Source organism: Macaca mulatta, chromosome 3 (genome assembly GCF_049350105.2).
Source record: "Macaca mulatta isolate MMU2019108-1 chromosome 3, T2T-MMU8v2.0, whole genome shotgun sequence".
In the NCBI taxonomy this organism is placed as follows: Eukaryota; Metazoa; Chordata; class Mammalia; order Primates; family Cercopithecidae; genus Macaca; species Macaca mulatta.
Genome location: NC_133408.1, coordinates 175,332,130 through 175,349,728, shown reverse-complemented (window position 1 = coordinate 175,349,728; position 17,599 = coordinate 175,332,130). Strand labels below are relative to the sequence as shown.

The 17,599-nt window shown below is 41.5% G+C and overlaps 2 protein-coding genes across 21 annotated transcripts in view; one reads left to right on the top strand and one right to left on the bottom strand.

Annotated features, from left to right (window-relative positions):
* LOC144339977 (uncharacterized) overlaps positions 1-17,599 on the bottom strand; it is a 359,243-nt gene that overhangs the window by 159,345 nt on the left and 182,299 nt on the right. The gene's annotated exons all lie outside the window — the stretch shown is intronic.
* Positions 10,865-17,599, top strand: part of CNOT4 (CCR4-NOT transcription complex subunit 4) — a 144,170-nt gene continuing 137,435 nt past the window's right edge. For 18 of the 20 annotated variants that reach the window (XM_077997461.1, XM_077997454.1, XM_077997452.1 and 15 more), the window contains exon 1: positions 10,865-11,078. The gene's annotated coding sequence lies outside the window, so the exon portion shown is untranslated. Of the gene's footprint in view, positions 11,079-11,807; positions 11,894-17,599 lie in introns of all 20 variants that reach the window. The other 2 variants (XM_077997458.1, XM_077997447.1) reach the window with 1 other exon arrangement.

The window sequence follows — 17,599 nt, the reverse complement described above, 5'->3', positions numbered from 1 at the left end:
TAAAGAGAATATTTAACAACGAGGGAGATCTTTATCTTTGGCTGCCAGAGGATTTTTACCTTTGGCAATTGGCAGAAGGTAGCCTTGTCTCTCAGATGCCTTTTTTGGATGACCAAATGCCCCTTGAATGGAAATCGCTTCAATTCACTTATTTAAGCTCCAACTTTTTTCTCATTTCAAGGCTGACTATACTTTTATGTCTTTTTTTGAGATGGAGTCTTGCATTGGCACCCAGGCTGGACTGCAGTGGCGCAATCTTGGCTCACTGCAAGCTCCGCCTCCTGGGTTCACGCCATTCTCTGGCCTCAGCTTCTCGAGTAGCTGGGACTATAGGTGCCTACTGCCATGCCGGGCTAATTTTTTGTACTTTTAGTAGAGACGGGGTTTCACTGTGTTAGACAGGATGATCTCGATCTCCTGACCTCGTGATCTGCCCTCCTCGGCCTCCCAATGTGCTGGAATTACAGGTGTGAGCCATGGCGCCCAGCTATTTTTATGTCTTTTATGCTTTTTAGTAAATGCTTCTGGTATTTATCCAACCTCTTGTTAGTTATCTTTAATGAAAGGATAAAGGACTTATATTTAATGACCTTCAAGAGCCAGAAAGTGAAGACAAATCTGGATGGTACTGGAAATTCATTCCTTTCTCTTTCATTATTGTGGTAGTTAGTGTTCAGTAAATATTCACTCATTTCCCTCACCCTCCAGGAGAGAACTCTATTTCCCAAGTATTATAATGTTGAACTTGGCCATGTAACATACCTTGACTGCTGAGATGTTACCAAATGTGGTGTAAAGAGAGGCTTAAAATACGTTTACAAGGCCTGGCGCGGTGGTTCATGCCTGTAATTCCAGTACTTTTGGGAGACCAAGGCAGGTGGATGACTTGAGCTCAGGAGTTCAAGACCAGCCTGGCCAGTATGGTGAAACACCATCTCTACTAAAAATACAAAAATTAGCCGGACATAGTGGCAGGTGCCTGTAGTCTCAGCTACTTTGGAGGCTGAGGCAGGAGAACCACTTGAACCCGGGAGGCAGAGGTTGCAGTGAGCTGAGATCATGCCACTGCACTCCAGCCTGGGCGGCAGAGTGAAACTCCATCTCAAAAAAAAAAAAAAAATTGCATATTTGGGCTTGCGTTTCTGCACCTCTGCCATTGCCATGTAAAGAGCTTTCCTCAGGAAGCTGCTGCCTCTTGACCTTGGACCCCAGAATGAACACAGATGAAAGCAATCCTGAGCCTAACCCACAGAGAGGAGCCAATCCCAGCTGGACTTACAGCTTGAAGCAGACTCGCTGAGATGAACCCAGCTTAGATCCATTGACCCTCAGCTGACCTGCAGTTGGAGAGAAAAACTGACTATGTTTTAAGCTATTATATCTTGGGGGTAGTTATTACACAGCACTTTTGTGGCAATAGCTAATCAGACAAGTAGCCTAGCAAGAACCTGCTTCAGCAGGTCCAAGAAAAAAGAGTATTCTCAGAATCTGAACTCCAGGAGCTGCTCCTTTCTAACAAGGTTATTCCCAACCAGGAAGTTCTCATTCTTATATAATTGCCTACTCCCTATTTCCCACTCTCAGTAGGTAGGTAAAACATCACAGAGTGCGGTCTATCACCTGGAATCGCCCCCTTTTTGGGAGGGGAGTATACGTAGCCTATTTATGGAAGCCTTCAGATGTGTCTCTGTGGGATAATAGGGAATAATGCTTTGCTGCATCTCTGCCAGTATCTTTTCCCCACTAAATCTTATTTTACATTTACACTACGCAGCATTTGTGATGTGTGTTCTTCTGCCCCCTTCACATAATAAGAGAGAAGTTTGGTCAGAATCACCTTGCATGCTCTTTATTACTGGAAGCCACAAATCCCGATGACTCTGTAAACACTCCTTACCAAGATTTAACAAGTCTTACTATTTAGTCATGTGTATTTTTCATATGGTTTTGTATTCTTGTGGCTGATATATAGGAATACTGCTGGTTTTCTTATGTTGATATTGTGAACTGAATTGCTTTTAGTTTTTGTTACGTATTCATATATTTTCCATACTGACAATCATTATATCTGAAAATAGTGAGAGTTTTTTCTTTCTTTCTAGTTTATAAATGTCTTCTTTCTTATGTCTTTTTGCATTGGCTAGCCCCTCTAGTATGCTGTTAAATAGTAACCATGATAGTAGTGAGTATCCTTGTCATGTTTTAAAGCAAATGCTTTTAAAATTCTGCTATGAAGTGGCTGGGTGTGGTGACTCACATCTGTAATTCCAGCACTCAGGCTGAGGCAGGCGGATCACTTGAGGTCAGGAGTTTGAGAGCAGCCTGGCCAACATGGTGAAATCCTTTCTCTACTAAAAATACTAAAATTAGCTGGGTGTGGTGATATGCGCCTGTAATTGCAGCTACTTGGGAGGCTGAGGCACAAGAATAGCTTGAATGTAGGAGGCAGAGCAGAGGCTGCAGTGAGCTGAGATTGCATCACTGCACTCCAGCCTGGGTGACAGAGCGAGACCGTGTCTTTAAATAAATAAATAAATAAAACAATTCTATTAAGTGTTATGCCTGGTTAATTTTTTTTTTTTTTTTTTTTTTTTTTTTGAGACGGAGTCTCGCTCTGTTACCCAGGCTGGAGTGCAGTGGCGCGGTCTAGGCTCACTGCCACCTCTGCCTCCCGGGTTCATGCCATTCTCCTGCCTCAGCCTCCCAAGTAGCTGGGACTACAGACACTCGCCACCATGCCCATGCCTGGCTAATTTTTTATATTTTTTGTAGAGATGGGGTTTCATCATGTTGCTCAGGCTGGTCTCAAACTCCTGAGCTCAAGTGATCCACCTGCCTCGCCCTCCCAAAGTGCTGGGATTCTAGGCGTGATCCTTTATGCCCAGTCTAGGATTTTGTCTTTATCATATATTTTAATATTTTGTTCATCATGGTTTTTTTGCATTAATTTTGACTTTTCAAAATGTTTTATCTAAACATTATTGACCTTAATTACTGAGTTTTTAAATGTTTGCTTAAATTCTGTGCCCTAGGACCAGGCACAGTAGCTCATGCCTGTAATCCCAGAAATTTGGGAGGCTGAGGAGCGAGGACTGCTTGAGGCCAGGAGTCTGAGACCAGCCTAGGCAACAGAATGAGACCTCATCTCTATAAAAAATAAAAGACTTAGTTGGACATGGTGGTACTGCATGCCTGCAGTTAGGAGGCTGTGGTGGGAGGATCCCTCGAGCCCAGGAGTTCAAGATCTTAGTTACAGTGTGCTATGATCATGCCACTGCACTCCAGACTAGGCAAGACCCTGTCTCTAAATAATAATAATAATATATAAATAAAAATTTTAAAAATATTGTGCCCAAGGCAAATGCTTCCTTTCTCCCCTCACCTAGTCCCAGCCCTGCCCTGGTCCAAGCCATGCATTATCTCCAGACTGCACTTCTGTAGTAGCGTCCTTACTGGTCTCTCCACTTCTCCATTCACCACCTATCTCTGGTCTACTCCCCACCTGACAGCCACAGTGGTCTTTTGAAAAGTAAATTGAGTCATGTCACTCTCCAGCTTCAAATCATTCAACTCTCTCTTATCCAAACTTCACGTAAAGCCCTGCATAATCTGGATTTTACTTTCTTCCTTAACCTCATCCCCTACCACTCTGCCTTTGCGTTCTCTGCCCCAACTTCACAGGCTAACTTTCCATTCCTGGAATATGCTCGACTTATTCCTGCATCAGGGTCTTGGCACAGACCATTCATTAAATGGATAATCTCTTCAAATCCTTTTAATCTCAGATGAAGTCATCTCTTCAGAGAGGCTTTTCAATCTAAAGTAAATCCCTTCCTGATATTTCTTTTATCATTCTGTTCTTTGTCCTTCCTAATACTTTGACAATATAAGTAATTTGCTTATTATTTTACTTGTTGTCTGTCTCTCCTTTTCAACCCTAAGATCTCTGAGTTTAGTGTTTTGCTTACAACCACATAGCCAATATTTAACACTCAAATACTAAGTAAATGACTAAAACTAACTAAATAACAGGAAAAACTCCACAAAATCAATGGGTTTTTGGGGAAAAAAAAAGTCCCACGAATAAAGTGACTTTAGTATGTATTAATATTAAAGCAATCTAGCCATGACAAGGGTCATAAAATTGATCATTTCCTTTGGCTTAGTACAGGGGTGTCCAATCTTTTGGCGTCCCTGGGCCACACTGGAAGAAGAATAATTGTCTTGGGACACACATAACATATACTAACACTAAGGATAGCTGATGACCTAAAACAAAAAACATTACACAAAAAACTCATAATGTTTTAAGAAAGTTTATGAATTTGTGTTGGGCCACATTCAAAGCTATCCTGGAGCCCATTGTGGCCTGTGGGCTGCAGGTTGGACAAGCTTGGCCTAGTAGGTCTATATTTGAAACTATATCCCAAGAATGTAACTTGAAAATGACGTTATTTATTTAAAATATCTAGCTAGGTGTGGTGGTTCATGCCTATAGTTCCAGCGACTCTGGAGGCTGAGGCAGGAGGATCACTCAAGGCCAGGAGTGAGAACAGCCTGGATAGTATAGTGAGACCCCCATCTCCAAGACATACAAATCTAGGTCAGGTGCAGTGGCTCATGCCTGTAATCACAGCACTTTGGGAGGCAGAGGTGAGTGCAATCACTTGGGCCAGGAGTTTGAGAACAGCCTGGGTATCATGGGGAAACCCTGTCTCTGCCAAAAAAATACAAAAATTAGCCAGATGTGGTGGTGTGCCCCTGTAGTCCCACCTACTCAGGAGGCTGAGGCAGGTGGATTGCTTGAGCCCAGGAGGTAGAGGTTGCAGTGAGCTGAGATTGCACTATATTGCATTCCAGCCTGTGTGACACAGTGAGACCCTGTCTAAAAAAAAATTAAAATTAAAATCTATATATTAATAATTTTAAAAGGCTTAAAAATAGGAAACAATCCATAATTCTGGTTGCCCATTAACCCTCTCTTGTTTTTATTGTCCTCTTCCAGCCTAGATAAACCCAACTGTACATAGTTTCTTTGGCAGAAACCAAGCAAATAAGCATTATTAAGAAAAATCACTAAGTTGGGGTAAACATAATCACCATGATTTTTAAATTCACGAGTCTCAAATGAGAAGCCATTATTTCCCTGAAATCCTGCTGTTTTTCTGATGAAGTTGTTCTGCTTTCTACAGATGCTATTTCAATGTTCGCCATTCTCCTTTTACTAAAGGAGCCACTATCTACAAGGCCATTGAAGCCAGAAAATCTGAGAGTCATTCGTGAGAACTTCATGTGCAGTGCATCACCAAGTCCTATTATTTCAACTCCAAAAAAATATATCTTGAATTCATCACTTTTTTTTCCCCTTATCTTTACTGCTACCACCACAATCAGAACTACTGTCTGGATGATTGAAATATTCTCTTAGTTGTTCCATTTTCATTTTTGCCTTTATCCAATCCATTCTCCACAAAGCTGAGTGATCTATTTTTAAAAAATGTATAAAACTAATTCATATACAAAAAAATCAATGAAGCAATTTATAAAGAAAAGTATTTTTTTTCTTTTTTAAAATCAACTTCCTCAGGTTGAAGAAAAGTTTTTGTTTTTTTCTATTTTGTTTTGAGACAGGGTCTCTGTTGCCCACGATCACAGCTCACTGCAGACTTTGCCGACTCGACTTCCTAGGCTCAAGTGATCCTCCCACCTCAGCCTCTCAAGTAGCTGGGACTACAGGCACTGGCCACCAAGCCTGGTTAATTTACAAAGCAAATATGCTTTCCCTCTATGCCTATCTAATTACAATCCTCCCAGGTATCCAACACACACTAAATGTTTGATGTGAAATGAATCCTTCTATTCTTTTTTCTATTAATCTGCACTGGTTCTTTTTGTTTCTTTTTTTTTTTTTTTGAGACTGAGTCTGGCTCTGTCGCCCAGGCTGGAGTGCGGTGGCCAGATCTCAGCTCACTGCAAGCTCCACCTCCCGGGTTCACGCCATTCTCCTGCCTCAGCCTCCCGAGTAGCTGGGACTACAGGCACCCGCCACTTCGCCCGGCTAGTTTTTTGTATTTTTTAGTAGAGACGGAGTTTCACCGTGTTAGCCAGGATGGTCTCGATCTCCTGACCTCGTGATCCGCCCGTCTCGGCCTCCCGAAGTGCTGGGATTACAGGCTTGAGCCACCGCGCCCGGCCAAGGTTCTTTTTGTTTCTAAAAAATGTATTACATTACACAATATATTGTTATAATGTATTTATTTATTCTTTACCTGATAAACATATCATGGACATTCCTCCAGGTCAATATGTCATTCTTTCTCTTTCTTTTTTTCATATAGCCATGTAATATTCCAGAAAATGGAAGTACTGAAATTAAATTTATAACTTTCACATTGATGGATATTGGGTGGCACTGTCTTTTCAAGATGTCAGTCAGATCATGACTGTTTCCTCCACAGGCTTTCCTTTTCCTGTGGAATAAGAGCTGTGTTTCCTACCTACAAGGGCCTGGATAATCTGGCCCTTGCCTTTCTTTATTTTTATTTATTTATTTATTTGTTTATTCATTCATTCATTCTTGAGACAGAGTCTCACTCTGTTGCCCAGGCTGGAGCGCAGTGGCATGATCTCGACTCACTGTAACGTCCACTTTCTGGGCTTAAGCGATTCTCGTGTCTCAGCCTTCCAAGTAGCGGGGACTACAGGTGTGCACCACCATGTCTGGCTAATTTTTGTATTTTTAGTAGAGATGGGGTTTCACCACATTGGCCAGGCTGGTCTCGAACTCCTGACCTCAAATGATCCACTTACCTTGGCCTCACAAAGTGTTGGGATTACAGGCATGAGCCACCATGCCCGGCCTGGCCCTTGCCTTTCTCTAAATTCACCTCATGCCACCCTTCCCCTTACTCATCATAGTCTGTACACACCTTCTGGTGAAGTGTTTTTGTTTTGTTTTTGGTTTTTTTTGAGACGAGGTCTCACTCTGTCACCCGGGCTGGAGTGCAGTGGCACAATCTTGGCTCACTGCAGTCCCAACCTCCTAGGCTCAAGCGATCCTCCCACCTCAGCCCCCTTGAGTAGCTGGGACAACGGATGTGTGCCACCACACCCGGCTTATTTTTTGTATTTTTGGTGGAGACAGGGTTTTGGCAGGTTGCCTAGGCTGATTTCGAACCCCTTGGCTCAAGTCTGCCTGCCTCTGCCTCCCAAACTGCTGGGATTACAGTCATGAGTCACCATGCCGGCTGTGGTGAGGTTTGTATTTTGAGATGGAGTTTCGGTCTTGTTGTCCAGGCTGGAGTACAGTGGCGTGATCTTGGCTCACTGCAACCTCCACCTCCCAGGTTCAAGCAATTCTCCTGCCTCAGCCTCCTGAGTAGCTGGGATGATAGGCGCCTGCCACCAGGCTTGGCTAATTTTTTTGGTATTTTTAGTAGAGACGGCATTTCACTATGTTGGCCAGGTTGGTCTTGAACCCCTAACCTCAGGTGATCCACCTGCCTTGGCCTCCGAGAATGCTGGGATTACAGGCGTGAGCTACTGTGCCCAGCCTGTGGTGAGGTTTTTTTTAAAACCACCTCCTGTCTCTGCATATTCTCCACTCTTAACCTGGTAGACTACCCTCCTCTCCTCACCAATCTAAATTAGGCTCCCCTCTTAAACTTTCTCATAACATCCTTTAAACATCTTCTTAGTACTCACGACCAGTTGTAATCACATATATGAACTTCTGTTTATATGCTTGTATTTATTTATATGTATGATTATTTAATGTCTGCTTTTTCTACTAGGCATTATGCTCTATGAGGACAGGGACCATGTTTTGCTGACCACTGTTTTGCTATACCACCAGCATTGAGCACAATGCCTAAAGGTTTATAAACTACATTTATTAAGTGAATAGATAGGTTCCACACTGAGGAATCATTAGGTAGGCAAAGTAATACAACTGAATGTTTTTTGTTTTGTTTTGTTTTGAGACAGAGTCTCACTCTGTTGCCCAGGCTGGAGTACAGTGGCATGATCATGGCTTACTGCAGCCTCGACTTCCAAGCCCAAGTGATCCTCCCCTCTAAGCCTCCCAAGTAGCTGGAACCACAGGCAGACACCGCCATACCCGGCTGTTTTTAAAATTTTATCTTTGTAGAGACAGAGTCTCCCTAGGTTGCCCAGGCTAGCTTTGAACTTCTGGGCTCAAACAGTTCGCCTGCCCCAGCCTCCCAAAGTCCTAGGATTACAGACATGAGTAACCACACCTGCCCTGATTTAATGTTAACTTTTAAAACCATATGAGAATGAAGTGTTACATACATAAGTCTATATGAAAGTATATAAACACACATATGCATACTTAAACATATGAAAACTGGCAATGTAGTATAGTAAAAGGAGTACTGGCCTGAGATGGTAGTGACTCTCACAATTGATCACCTAGGAACTGTCACCTTACTGCCAGTCTCAGTACAGGGGTGGCATTGCCCCCTAGTGTTGGAGATTTTATTTATAAGTGCTAGCAAACCATGACTTGACTGTATTTCTAGAATAGTCATGCTGAGCATTTATATATTGAAATACAAACAATTTTATTATAAATTACTTTCTTCATATCATTTATATTATAAAAAGAACATCATTTTGATTTAAGATTAAATCATGTATATAGGTAGTTTATATACCTATGAATTTCATTTTAGGCTAACAAAGAGCATATTATAAAAACATTTATTAAAAAAAGGAATGTTGACTAAGATAAGGTTGCCACTGGATTAGGTGATGCTTAAGATCCCTTCCAGTTTTTACTGTGATGATTCTAATCTTTCATAATGGGAAGGCTTCTTTTTATTTTGTTCTTTTCATTACTTTGTTTATATCCTACTATAAAATTGGTAATATATACAAGAAAAATAAACATACATTTTAAATAAAAACGTCAACCATATTGAATGTTTAGGCATTTAATTACCTAAAGGGAAATCCAAATAATTTCCCAAGTTTCCTTGCTAGGTAATCATTTCATGATTCTATAATTTCAAACTTTGGGTAAAATGTGACTTCATTACATATTTTAATTTTTACCCAAATAACTGTTGTCTCTAGGTTTGATAGTGAGGAAACGGAAACACAGAAAACCAATGTATTGAAAGAATGAGGCCGGGTGCAGTGGCTCACGTCTGTAATCCCACTACTTTGGGAGGCCGAGGCAGGCGGATCACCTGAGGTCAGGAGTTTGAGACCAGCCTGACCAACATGGTGAAACCCTGTCTCTACTAAAAATGTAAAAATTAGCCTGGCGTGATGGCACGTGCCTGTAATCCCAGCTACTCGGGAGGCTGAGGCAGAAGAATCGCTTGAATCCGAGAGGCGGAGGTTGCAGTGAGCCGAGATCGCGCCACTGCACTCCAGCCTGGGTGACCGGTGAAACCCCTTCTCTACTGAAAAACACAAAAAATTAGCCAGGCGTGGTGGCGGGCGCCTGTAGTCCCACTACTTGGGAGGCTGAGGCAGGAGAATGGCGTGAACCTGGAAGGCGGATCTTGCAGTGAGCGCAGTGAGCCTAGATTGCACTCTAGCCTGGGAGATAGAGAGAAACTCCGTCTCAAAAAAAAAAAAAAAAAAAAAAAAAAGGAAAAAAGAAATGAGGGCTTCTTCTTATGACATTGAGTTCATAAATTTAAAACTGCAACCTCTTTCCCTACTCCCCTTTCCTAAGTTTTTAAAATCGGTTATGACATACTATGCATTTTAATCACGTATTTTTTAAAAAATGCCTCCTCTCTCCTCTTCCTCATCCCAACATATCACTAGGATGGGGACAGGGAATTTTTTCTATTTTGCTCACCATTGTGTTCTCAATATATAGAAGAGTACCCGGCGGCCAGGAGGAGCTCATTGAGTATTTGCTGTATGAGTGGGTGAAGAATACATGCAATAAGCAAAAATTACTGCTTCGAGCGCCGCTTTCACCAGAGTTCTGGGATGCAAACGGGAGCGACCAGTACATTGACTGACGTTTGTGACTGATGATTCTTCAGTGCTCGTAGAGATTGTGGCTGCATTCATTGTTCTTGGGGATGTGCCGATGTGTGTAGAGTTTGTCAACTTGCACACAGCTGTGCTGGCAGGACAGCGAACTAACACTAATTCGCACAGAGGTCTGCAAATTCTCAAATTCACATCAACCGAAGCACGTTATTGTAAGTGCACGGGTCTTCCGTTCTCTTGGGTAATCTGCACAGAACAATTTAGTATATTTCTTCACCGGCGATTTTACAGTGAAGAAGGTATCAAGGGTGGTGGCCCCCAAATGCGCAAGGACAGGGAAATGAATTAAACGGGCGTCTGTTTCCTCCTTGTTTCGCAAACAGACGCCAAGTCTGTATCAAATTCTTACCCTAGATCAAATCCCGCGCTCTTCGTACCCCAACCTGCCTCCACCTCCACCCCGCCCCCTTTAGATATCCCTGGTGGGCGGGGCAGAGAAGAAACATTCCGGGCTCCCAGAAAAATTGTCTAGCCTCGCCCCAGTCTTGGGGTCGCACATTTCCAAAAACACCGAGGACACAGAATGACTAGTGAAAACCGCCGACCAAATGACATTGAAGTAGCACACGCGCGCAGAGAAGGAAGCAAAACACGAAGAAAGGCTCAGTCCAGCAGCCACGTGAGGTGGGCGATCTCCTCCGCCCTCTGAGAGAGGACTTCAACTCCCGGCGTGCCCCTGGGCGGTTACCCTCCGAGGACTCCAACTCCCAGGGTGCTGCGGGAGCGGCCACCGCAACCTCCCACTCAGCCGCCCGCCGCTCCTCCCGCCCCTCCCCCGCCCCTCCTGGCCGGATCGGCGTGCGCCTGCGCACGGGAGGCCGGAGGAGTCTTACCCTAATGTAAGATGGTGGCCCGTCTGGCTGTGGAACCCACCGAAAGCTGAGAGTCTCTCTCTCAGCCGTAAAGGTCGGACTCACTGAAGCAATCAGGCCCGGTTCTGAAGAGTTTTTTCCCCGACGCTCGTTCGGTGGTTTCTTGTGAGGACGCGGCAGCGCGTGGAGTCGGCTGAGGGAAAAGCGAGGCAAGGCAGGCGGGTGAGTCTATGCGGGGCTGGGCTTAGGGGAAACCCGGGGCTGACCGGCTACGAGAGAGCGGAGGCTTCGCTGGGACTGTACAGGCCGCACCCCCCTTTCTCCCCACCCCCCGCCTCATCTTCACCCTCCTCCTCCTTGGTCTTCTTCCTCCTCCTCCTCTTCCTCCCTCTCCTCTTTACGCCACAGCAGTTATCAGGAAAAGCGAGCGGGTCAGAAGGCAGCGCGGCGGCAAGCAGCGACTCTCCTTCGAGAATTTCTTTAACTGGGGAGCCGAGGCGGCTTTTGGTCTCCAGCTTTGCCCCCTGCATTTTCATAGGGGCAGGATTCTTAGGTCTCAGTCCTCCTTGTTTCCCCAACCCCCTATTCCCTGTCTGACGTCCTTTCCCACTGGCCCCCGTCTCCCAAGACCAAAGCCATCACTTCCACTCTGACCCGTGTTGCTGCTGCTGCTCGTTAATCCCACTGCTCATTGCCCACCCGTCCTGCTGCTTGTTTTTTGCTCCACTGCTACCACTCTGGAGTTAGCCTTTGCCCCCCTTTGGTGCTTGCATTCAGCCCACAGTGTATCTGCCACACTAGGGCTTCTTCCGATTTGCAGTCTTTCCTTCCACCACATCTGTCATCTTAAAGCTGCCCCTTAAGTGTCTAGATTATGCTTCTGCTCCTGCTAACCCACCTGTTTCTTAGCCTTCTTGAGAATTGTCCGTTCCTTCCCTCTTTCCTGTACAGATCCTTTCCATATACACTTCCAGAAAAAGGGATGCCCCGTGGTGGCCCTTGAAAAGTAAAGGAAGTTGGGAAGTGAATGAAGTGAGGTCGGATAGTATTAAACGTTATGAGTAAAGATCTTTTATTCAGTCTACTCCGGAGGGGACCGTTTTCGTTTTGCTTTCAGTGATCTATTTGTCGCTTATTCGCTCTGTTGTGTTAGGACGTGGCTTTTTTCTTTTCTTTTTTTTTCATTTTGGACCGGTTTTTACCATGCTACTAAGCGTTCTTTGGATTGTCTCTGCCCAGGACACTTCGTGTGGGCTCTGATTTATACTAATATTAACCCCAGCAATTCAAAATAAGATAAATTTGGCGCACATACAGAATTCATCTGTGAACTCCGCTAGCAAATATAAGTGATATTTTGATTATATGTGGGTTATATGTGGGTTCTGTATTGAGACTTGATTTTTGACTGAGTTTTATTGATGTTCAGCTTAATTGATGACATTTTATTTATGATTTGAGTGGAAATTTCCTTTCCAGTTATTATCAGATTTACTTCTTATTTTTGGATTTGGGAAGTTCTCTTGACATTTCTAGGATGATAGTTATCTGAATAAATTGTCTTCTCTTGAAAATCCATTAGGTATGTATGCAAAAGAAAAATCGATGTTTTTATATAAACCTGTTTCTCGTATTTTTCTCATAGAAAAGAAGGGGGCTGGGAAAAGAATGACAAAGCTGTGCACATACATGCATTTGGTAGAACTCACTGTCATTGTTATCTACAGTAAAAAGCAGAAAACTAGAAGCAAGAGGTGGCTTATGATGTCCATGTTTTGGTGAAAGCAAAATTAAGATATACTGACTAATGGTATAATGGGAAGAAGCAGCCCTGGCTATAATCAGACCACTGTGAGATAAAGAATTACCAGAAAAGCAACCAGGATTACATAGTGCAAATACATACATCCCAAGTTTGAACATGACATATATGACATTGCATTCTTAAGATATATGTAAAAATGTTGAACATCAGTGACAGTCTCATGTGGCAGTCCATTAGTGGGTTATTGTAATTTTTACACATTTTACCTGTAAAATTTGGAATCTTAACATTTGGCATTATGTTCACTTGATTGTGATAAATGGTCTGTTTTACCAAATGTAAACTAAGGTTAGAAAACCTGTCTATAAAACTTTTTTCTTTCAGCCACTTAAGCCCCAATTTGGGGGACCAAATAAATACTCTTAGAACTGCAAGCAATTTATATAGCAAACTTTGTCCTAAGTTACAACTTGAGTTTTTTTTTTTTAAATCGCTTACATTTAGTTTATCAGAGGAGTGTATTTAATAGTTGATCTTTAACTCTAAAAAATATACTTTTTGTTGTTGTAATACACTGGTGGAGAAGCTTTCCACTTTGAACAATCCTAACACAGGTTTAGAAACTCTTGGCAATCATACTTGGCTGAATTGTAAGCAGTTGAGTTCTAGGAGAGGACTGTTTGTCTGGTAGAAGGGAGTAAATGATTTTAATACGTCTTTTTTTTTTTTTTTTTTTATTTAAATGGTGTTTGTCTCACGAAATATTTTCTCAAGTAATTTTCTCCCCTCATACTTTTTGCTTGCAGTTACCGAATTCTTCATTTCGGCCCTCTGAAGTCAAAAGGAATTTACTTTTGTATCTTTAGTACGTTTAAAGAAGACATCTAAAGTTCTTTAGTATTTTGATAAGAAATAGGGAGCTGAGATTTCTAAATATTTTTGTGTGGTTTAAGTTTTTTGATCTAACGTTATGAACGCTACAGCTTCATACTTTCATGGTTTCTTTTGATAATTTGGAATACTTTCTACCAGGTTCAATAGTTGAATTCTTGAGATCAATAGATTATTTCTGTAAGAATGTTTCGAATATGAATCGCTTAAAGTTGGCCTATTATAAAATTAGGATGAGACAGTTATACTCAAATAACAAAGTACAGAAAAATAAAATTGTTTTTGTATTGCCCTTCAACTTGAGTCTAAAAGGGAGTACTAGCGATAACTTGCAACTCATTACTTTGTTAAAGAAAGAGGGTGTTGCCAGAGGATGAACTCCTAGCTTTAAGGGAGTTTTATTTTAAAAATGATTTTGTGTGCTCTAAAGGAATAAAAAAAATCTTATCAGTTTAAGCAGTTTGGATTTAGAAATCTTCCCTTTTTTCCCCACTCTACTCTTGGCTTTAAAAGGAATCTATATTCTTCAGTTTAATAAATTTATCTTTTTGTTGTTTTGTGTGAGAAAAATATTAAATTTTCTTTTCTTTCTCTCTCTTTTTTTTTTGAGACAAAGTCTCACTCTGTTACCCAGACTGGAGTGCAGTGGTGCGATCTGGGCTCACTGCAACCTCTGCCTCCCGGGTTCAAGCGATTCTCCTGCCTCAGTCTCTTGAATAGCTGGGATTACAGGCGTGCGCCAGCTCGCTCGGCTAAGTTTTGTATTTTTAGTAGAGACGGGGTTTTACCATGTTGGTCAGTCTGGTCTCAAACTCCTGATCTCGTGATCTGTCCACCTTGGCCTCCCAAAGGGTTGGGATTACAGGCGTGAGCCACCATGCTGGGCCTAAAATTAAATTTTCTAATGTGACTGCAAATAGTACTCAATTAAATATATTTAACCTTAGTGTTATTATTTTTATAGATCATTTAAGTAAAATGGTTTTAATTTGTGAAAACTTCAGCCTCTGGTGAAAATTCAGTTAGTTAGCTCTCTCACAGTAACTATAATACTGTCTTGACTCTTTGTGAAGGAAGTTACATTACATTCAGGTTCTGAAGAAAACAGTAGGGAAATAGGTTATAGAGATTTTTGCTGTTCTAGAAACAGTATAACTAGAATGTACTACATACTTTTCTCAAAGGATTTCTTAATCTAAATGGAACTTGTAAATGGTTTTTATCCCACTGGAATAGCATGTATTGGATAAAACTTGTTTAACACATTCTGAGATTTTGTAATGTTTTATGTTACCTCAAAGATATTAGGAAAAATCTGCAAATATCCATTCCTGAATAAAAGGTGGCAATATCCTCAATATTTTAAAGATTATAGTATATTCATATTTTTCTCAAAAGTCGAGTACGCACATTAAAAAGCTAGCATAATTTACCCAGTTATTTTTGTAATGCAAGGAAAGAAGATATGTGGGACTTTTTAATCATGCGTTTAGTGGTTTTCCAAAAGAACTTCACAATTGTTTTTAATCTTGTTATGTGGACTTCTTTATTAGAAAAGATTATGTGGTAAATGTCAACTTTTCTTCTATAATAGAATCTAACTGGTTCTGTGATACATTTCTTTTTTTTTTTGAGATGGAGTTTTGCTCTGTCGCCCAGGCTGGAGCGCAATGGCACAATCTCTGCTCACTGCAAGCTCCACCTCCCGGGTTGACACCATTCTCCTGCCTCAGCCTCCCTAGTAGCTGGTAATACAGGCGCCCGCCACCACGCCCAGCTAATTTTTTTTTGTATTTTTAGTAGAGACGGGGTTTCACCGTTTTAGCCAGGATGGTCTCGATATCCTGACTTCGTGGTCTGCCTGCCTCGGCCTCCCAAAGTGCTGGGATTACAGGCGTGAGCCACTGCACCTGGCCAACACATGTCTTTTGTATGATATGATTCTTTTATTATTTAATTTTGAAGTTTATAGAAAATTTCACCACTATTTTGGCCCCTTAGATTTTAGTACTTAGATTTTAGTAGCATATTTTTCGTTTATCAGAAGAGAGAAATTACAAGCTACCAAAAAGAAGATGGTTACATTTATTTGGTAGGAAAACCTAACTTTAAGGATGGTATAACACGGTTTGAGTATAAGTTTATTTTTCCTCTTAACAGGTTTATTTGTGAGTATGGAATTTTATCTTTACCCCCCTCCCGAGATGGACTCTTGCTCTGTCACCCAGGCTGGAGTGTAGCTGTGTGATCTTGGCTCACTGCAGCCTCTGCCCCCCGGGTTCAAGCATTTCTGCCTCAGCCTCCCAAGTAGCTGGGATTACAAATGCCCGCCACCACACCCAGCTAATTTTTGTATTTTTAGTAGAGACAGGGGTTTCACCATGTTGGCCAGGCTGGTTTCGAACTCCTGACCTCATGATCTGCCTGCCTCAGCCTCCCAAAGTGCTAGATTACAGGTGTGAGCCACTGTGCCCGGCCTCAAGTATGACTTCTTTATTATTAAACTCTGTTCATACAGGAGAGTTGTCTTGTTTTAAGCTTTAATTGCTTTGGGTGATGGGCAGATGGTATATTGCTGTTAGGATAAGTCTTGCTATTTGTATAGGTGTGTATGTCAGATAACTGTTCAAAAATAACTTTTTAAAAGTATGGCTACTAAAATCTCACCTCTTGAGTTTTAAAGCAATTATGGAGTAGAATTTGAAATCAAAATAATCAAAATTGGCTCGTGGATATGCCTAAAACCAGTTTGGAAAAAATGTCAAGGCAAAAAAGCAGTGTAATTAGTAGAATAAAATGCTTTCACTTAAAAATAGTAGATGTGACTAGGCACGGTGACTCACGCCTGTAATCCCAGCACTTTGGGAGGCCCAGGTGGGCCGATCACGAGGTCAGGAGTTCGAGACAAGCCTGGCCAACATGGTGAAACCCCATCTCTACTAAAAATACAAAAATTAGCTGAGTGTGGTGGCATGTACCTGTAATCCCAGCTCCTTGGGAGGCTGAGGCAGGAGAATCACTTGAACTTGTGAGTCAGAGGTTGCAGTGATCTGAGATTGTGCCATTGTACTCCAGCCTGGGAGACGGAGTAAGACTTTGTCTAAAAAAAAAAGAAAAAAAAAATTAGTAGATATTATATTACCGCTTTTGGAAGCAATTAGTGAATGATGTCAGCAAAATAGTGATTGAATTTTGAAAAGCAGTTAGACTGAAATTTCAAAGGGGTGGAGCATTTCTTGATAGCAACAAACATATACATGGTCATTAATCCAAATATCTGAAATTTTCTAAGCATGTTTTTCAGTCTTTGGAATAGAGTGGAAGTGCTAATTTTCTGATTATTTAAGAACTTTTTAATCCATTCCCTTAGAGCATTAGGTGTTTTCAGATTGTGAATTTTCTAAAATAACGTTGACTGATTCGGGTTATTGAACATTGGTTGTAGCAACTTTTTTCCTTTTTTTCCCCTTTATTTTCTGCCTCCCATGTTTTGCTTAAGATTTTTTCTGAAGTTTTAAATTTTCATCTATTATTTGGGTGGACCCTCTTGTGAATTCTCTAATTGAATGAAGATTTATAATATAAACAGTGTTGCTTTTAGTTGTTAGGATTAATTTTTCTTTTCATGGAAATCCCATCTGTGTGATTATATTTTTTCCTCCAACTTTTATTAATTCTTAGATGAGAATTAGGATTCTGCATTAAATCTTTCTGCAAACATTTTTCTTACTGCCAGTAGGGACCTACATATTCCTTGGGTAAAGAAAATGTTATATTTTGGTTTTGTCATTTAAAGTGATATAAAGACGTTATTAGTACTTTTTAAAAAAGGAACTTTTGGTATTTTTAAACAAGTACAAAAGTAGATATGAACCACCATGTAGCTGTTACTCAGCTTCAAAGAGTATCAAATCTTAGTCATTACTTTGTTTCATTCATACTAGAACTTTTTTTTTCTTTTTTTTTTTCTTTTGAGATGGTCTTTGTTGCCCAGGCTGGAGTGCAGTGGCACGATCCTAGCTCATTGTAGCCTTGAACTCCTGGGTTCAAGCAGTTCTCCCACCTCAGCCTCTCAGGTTACTCTGAC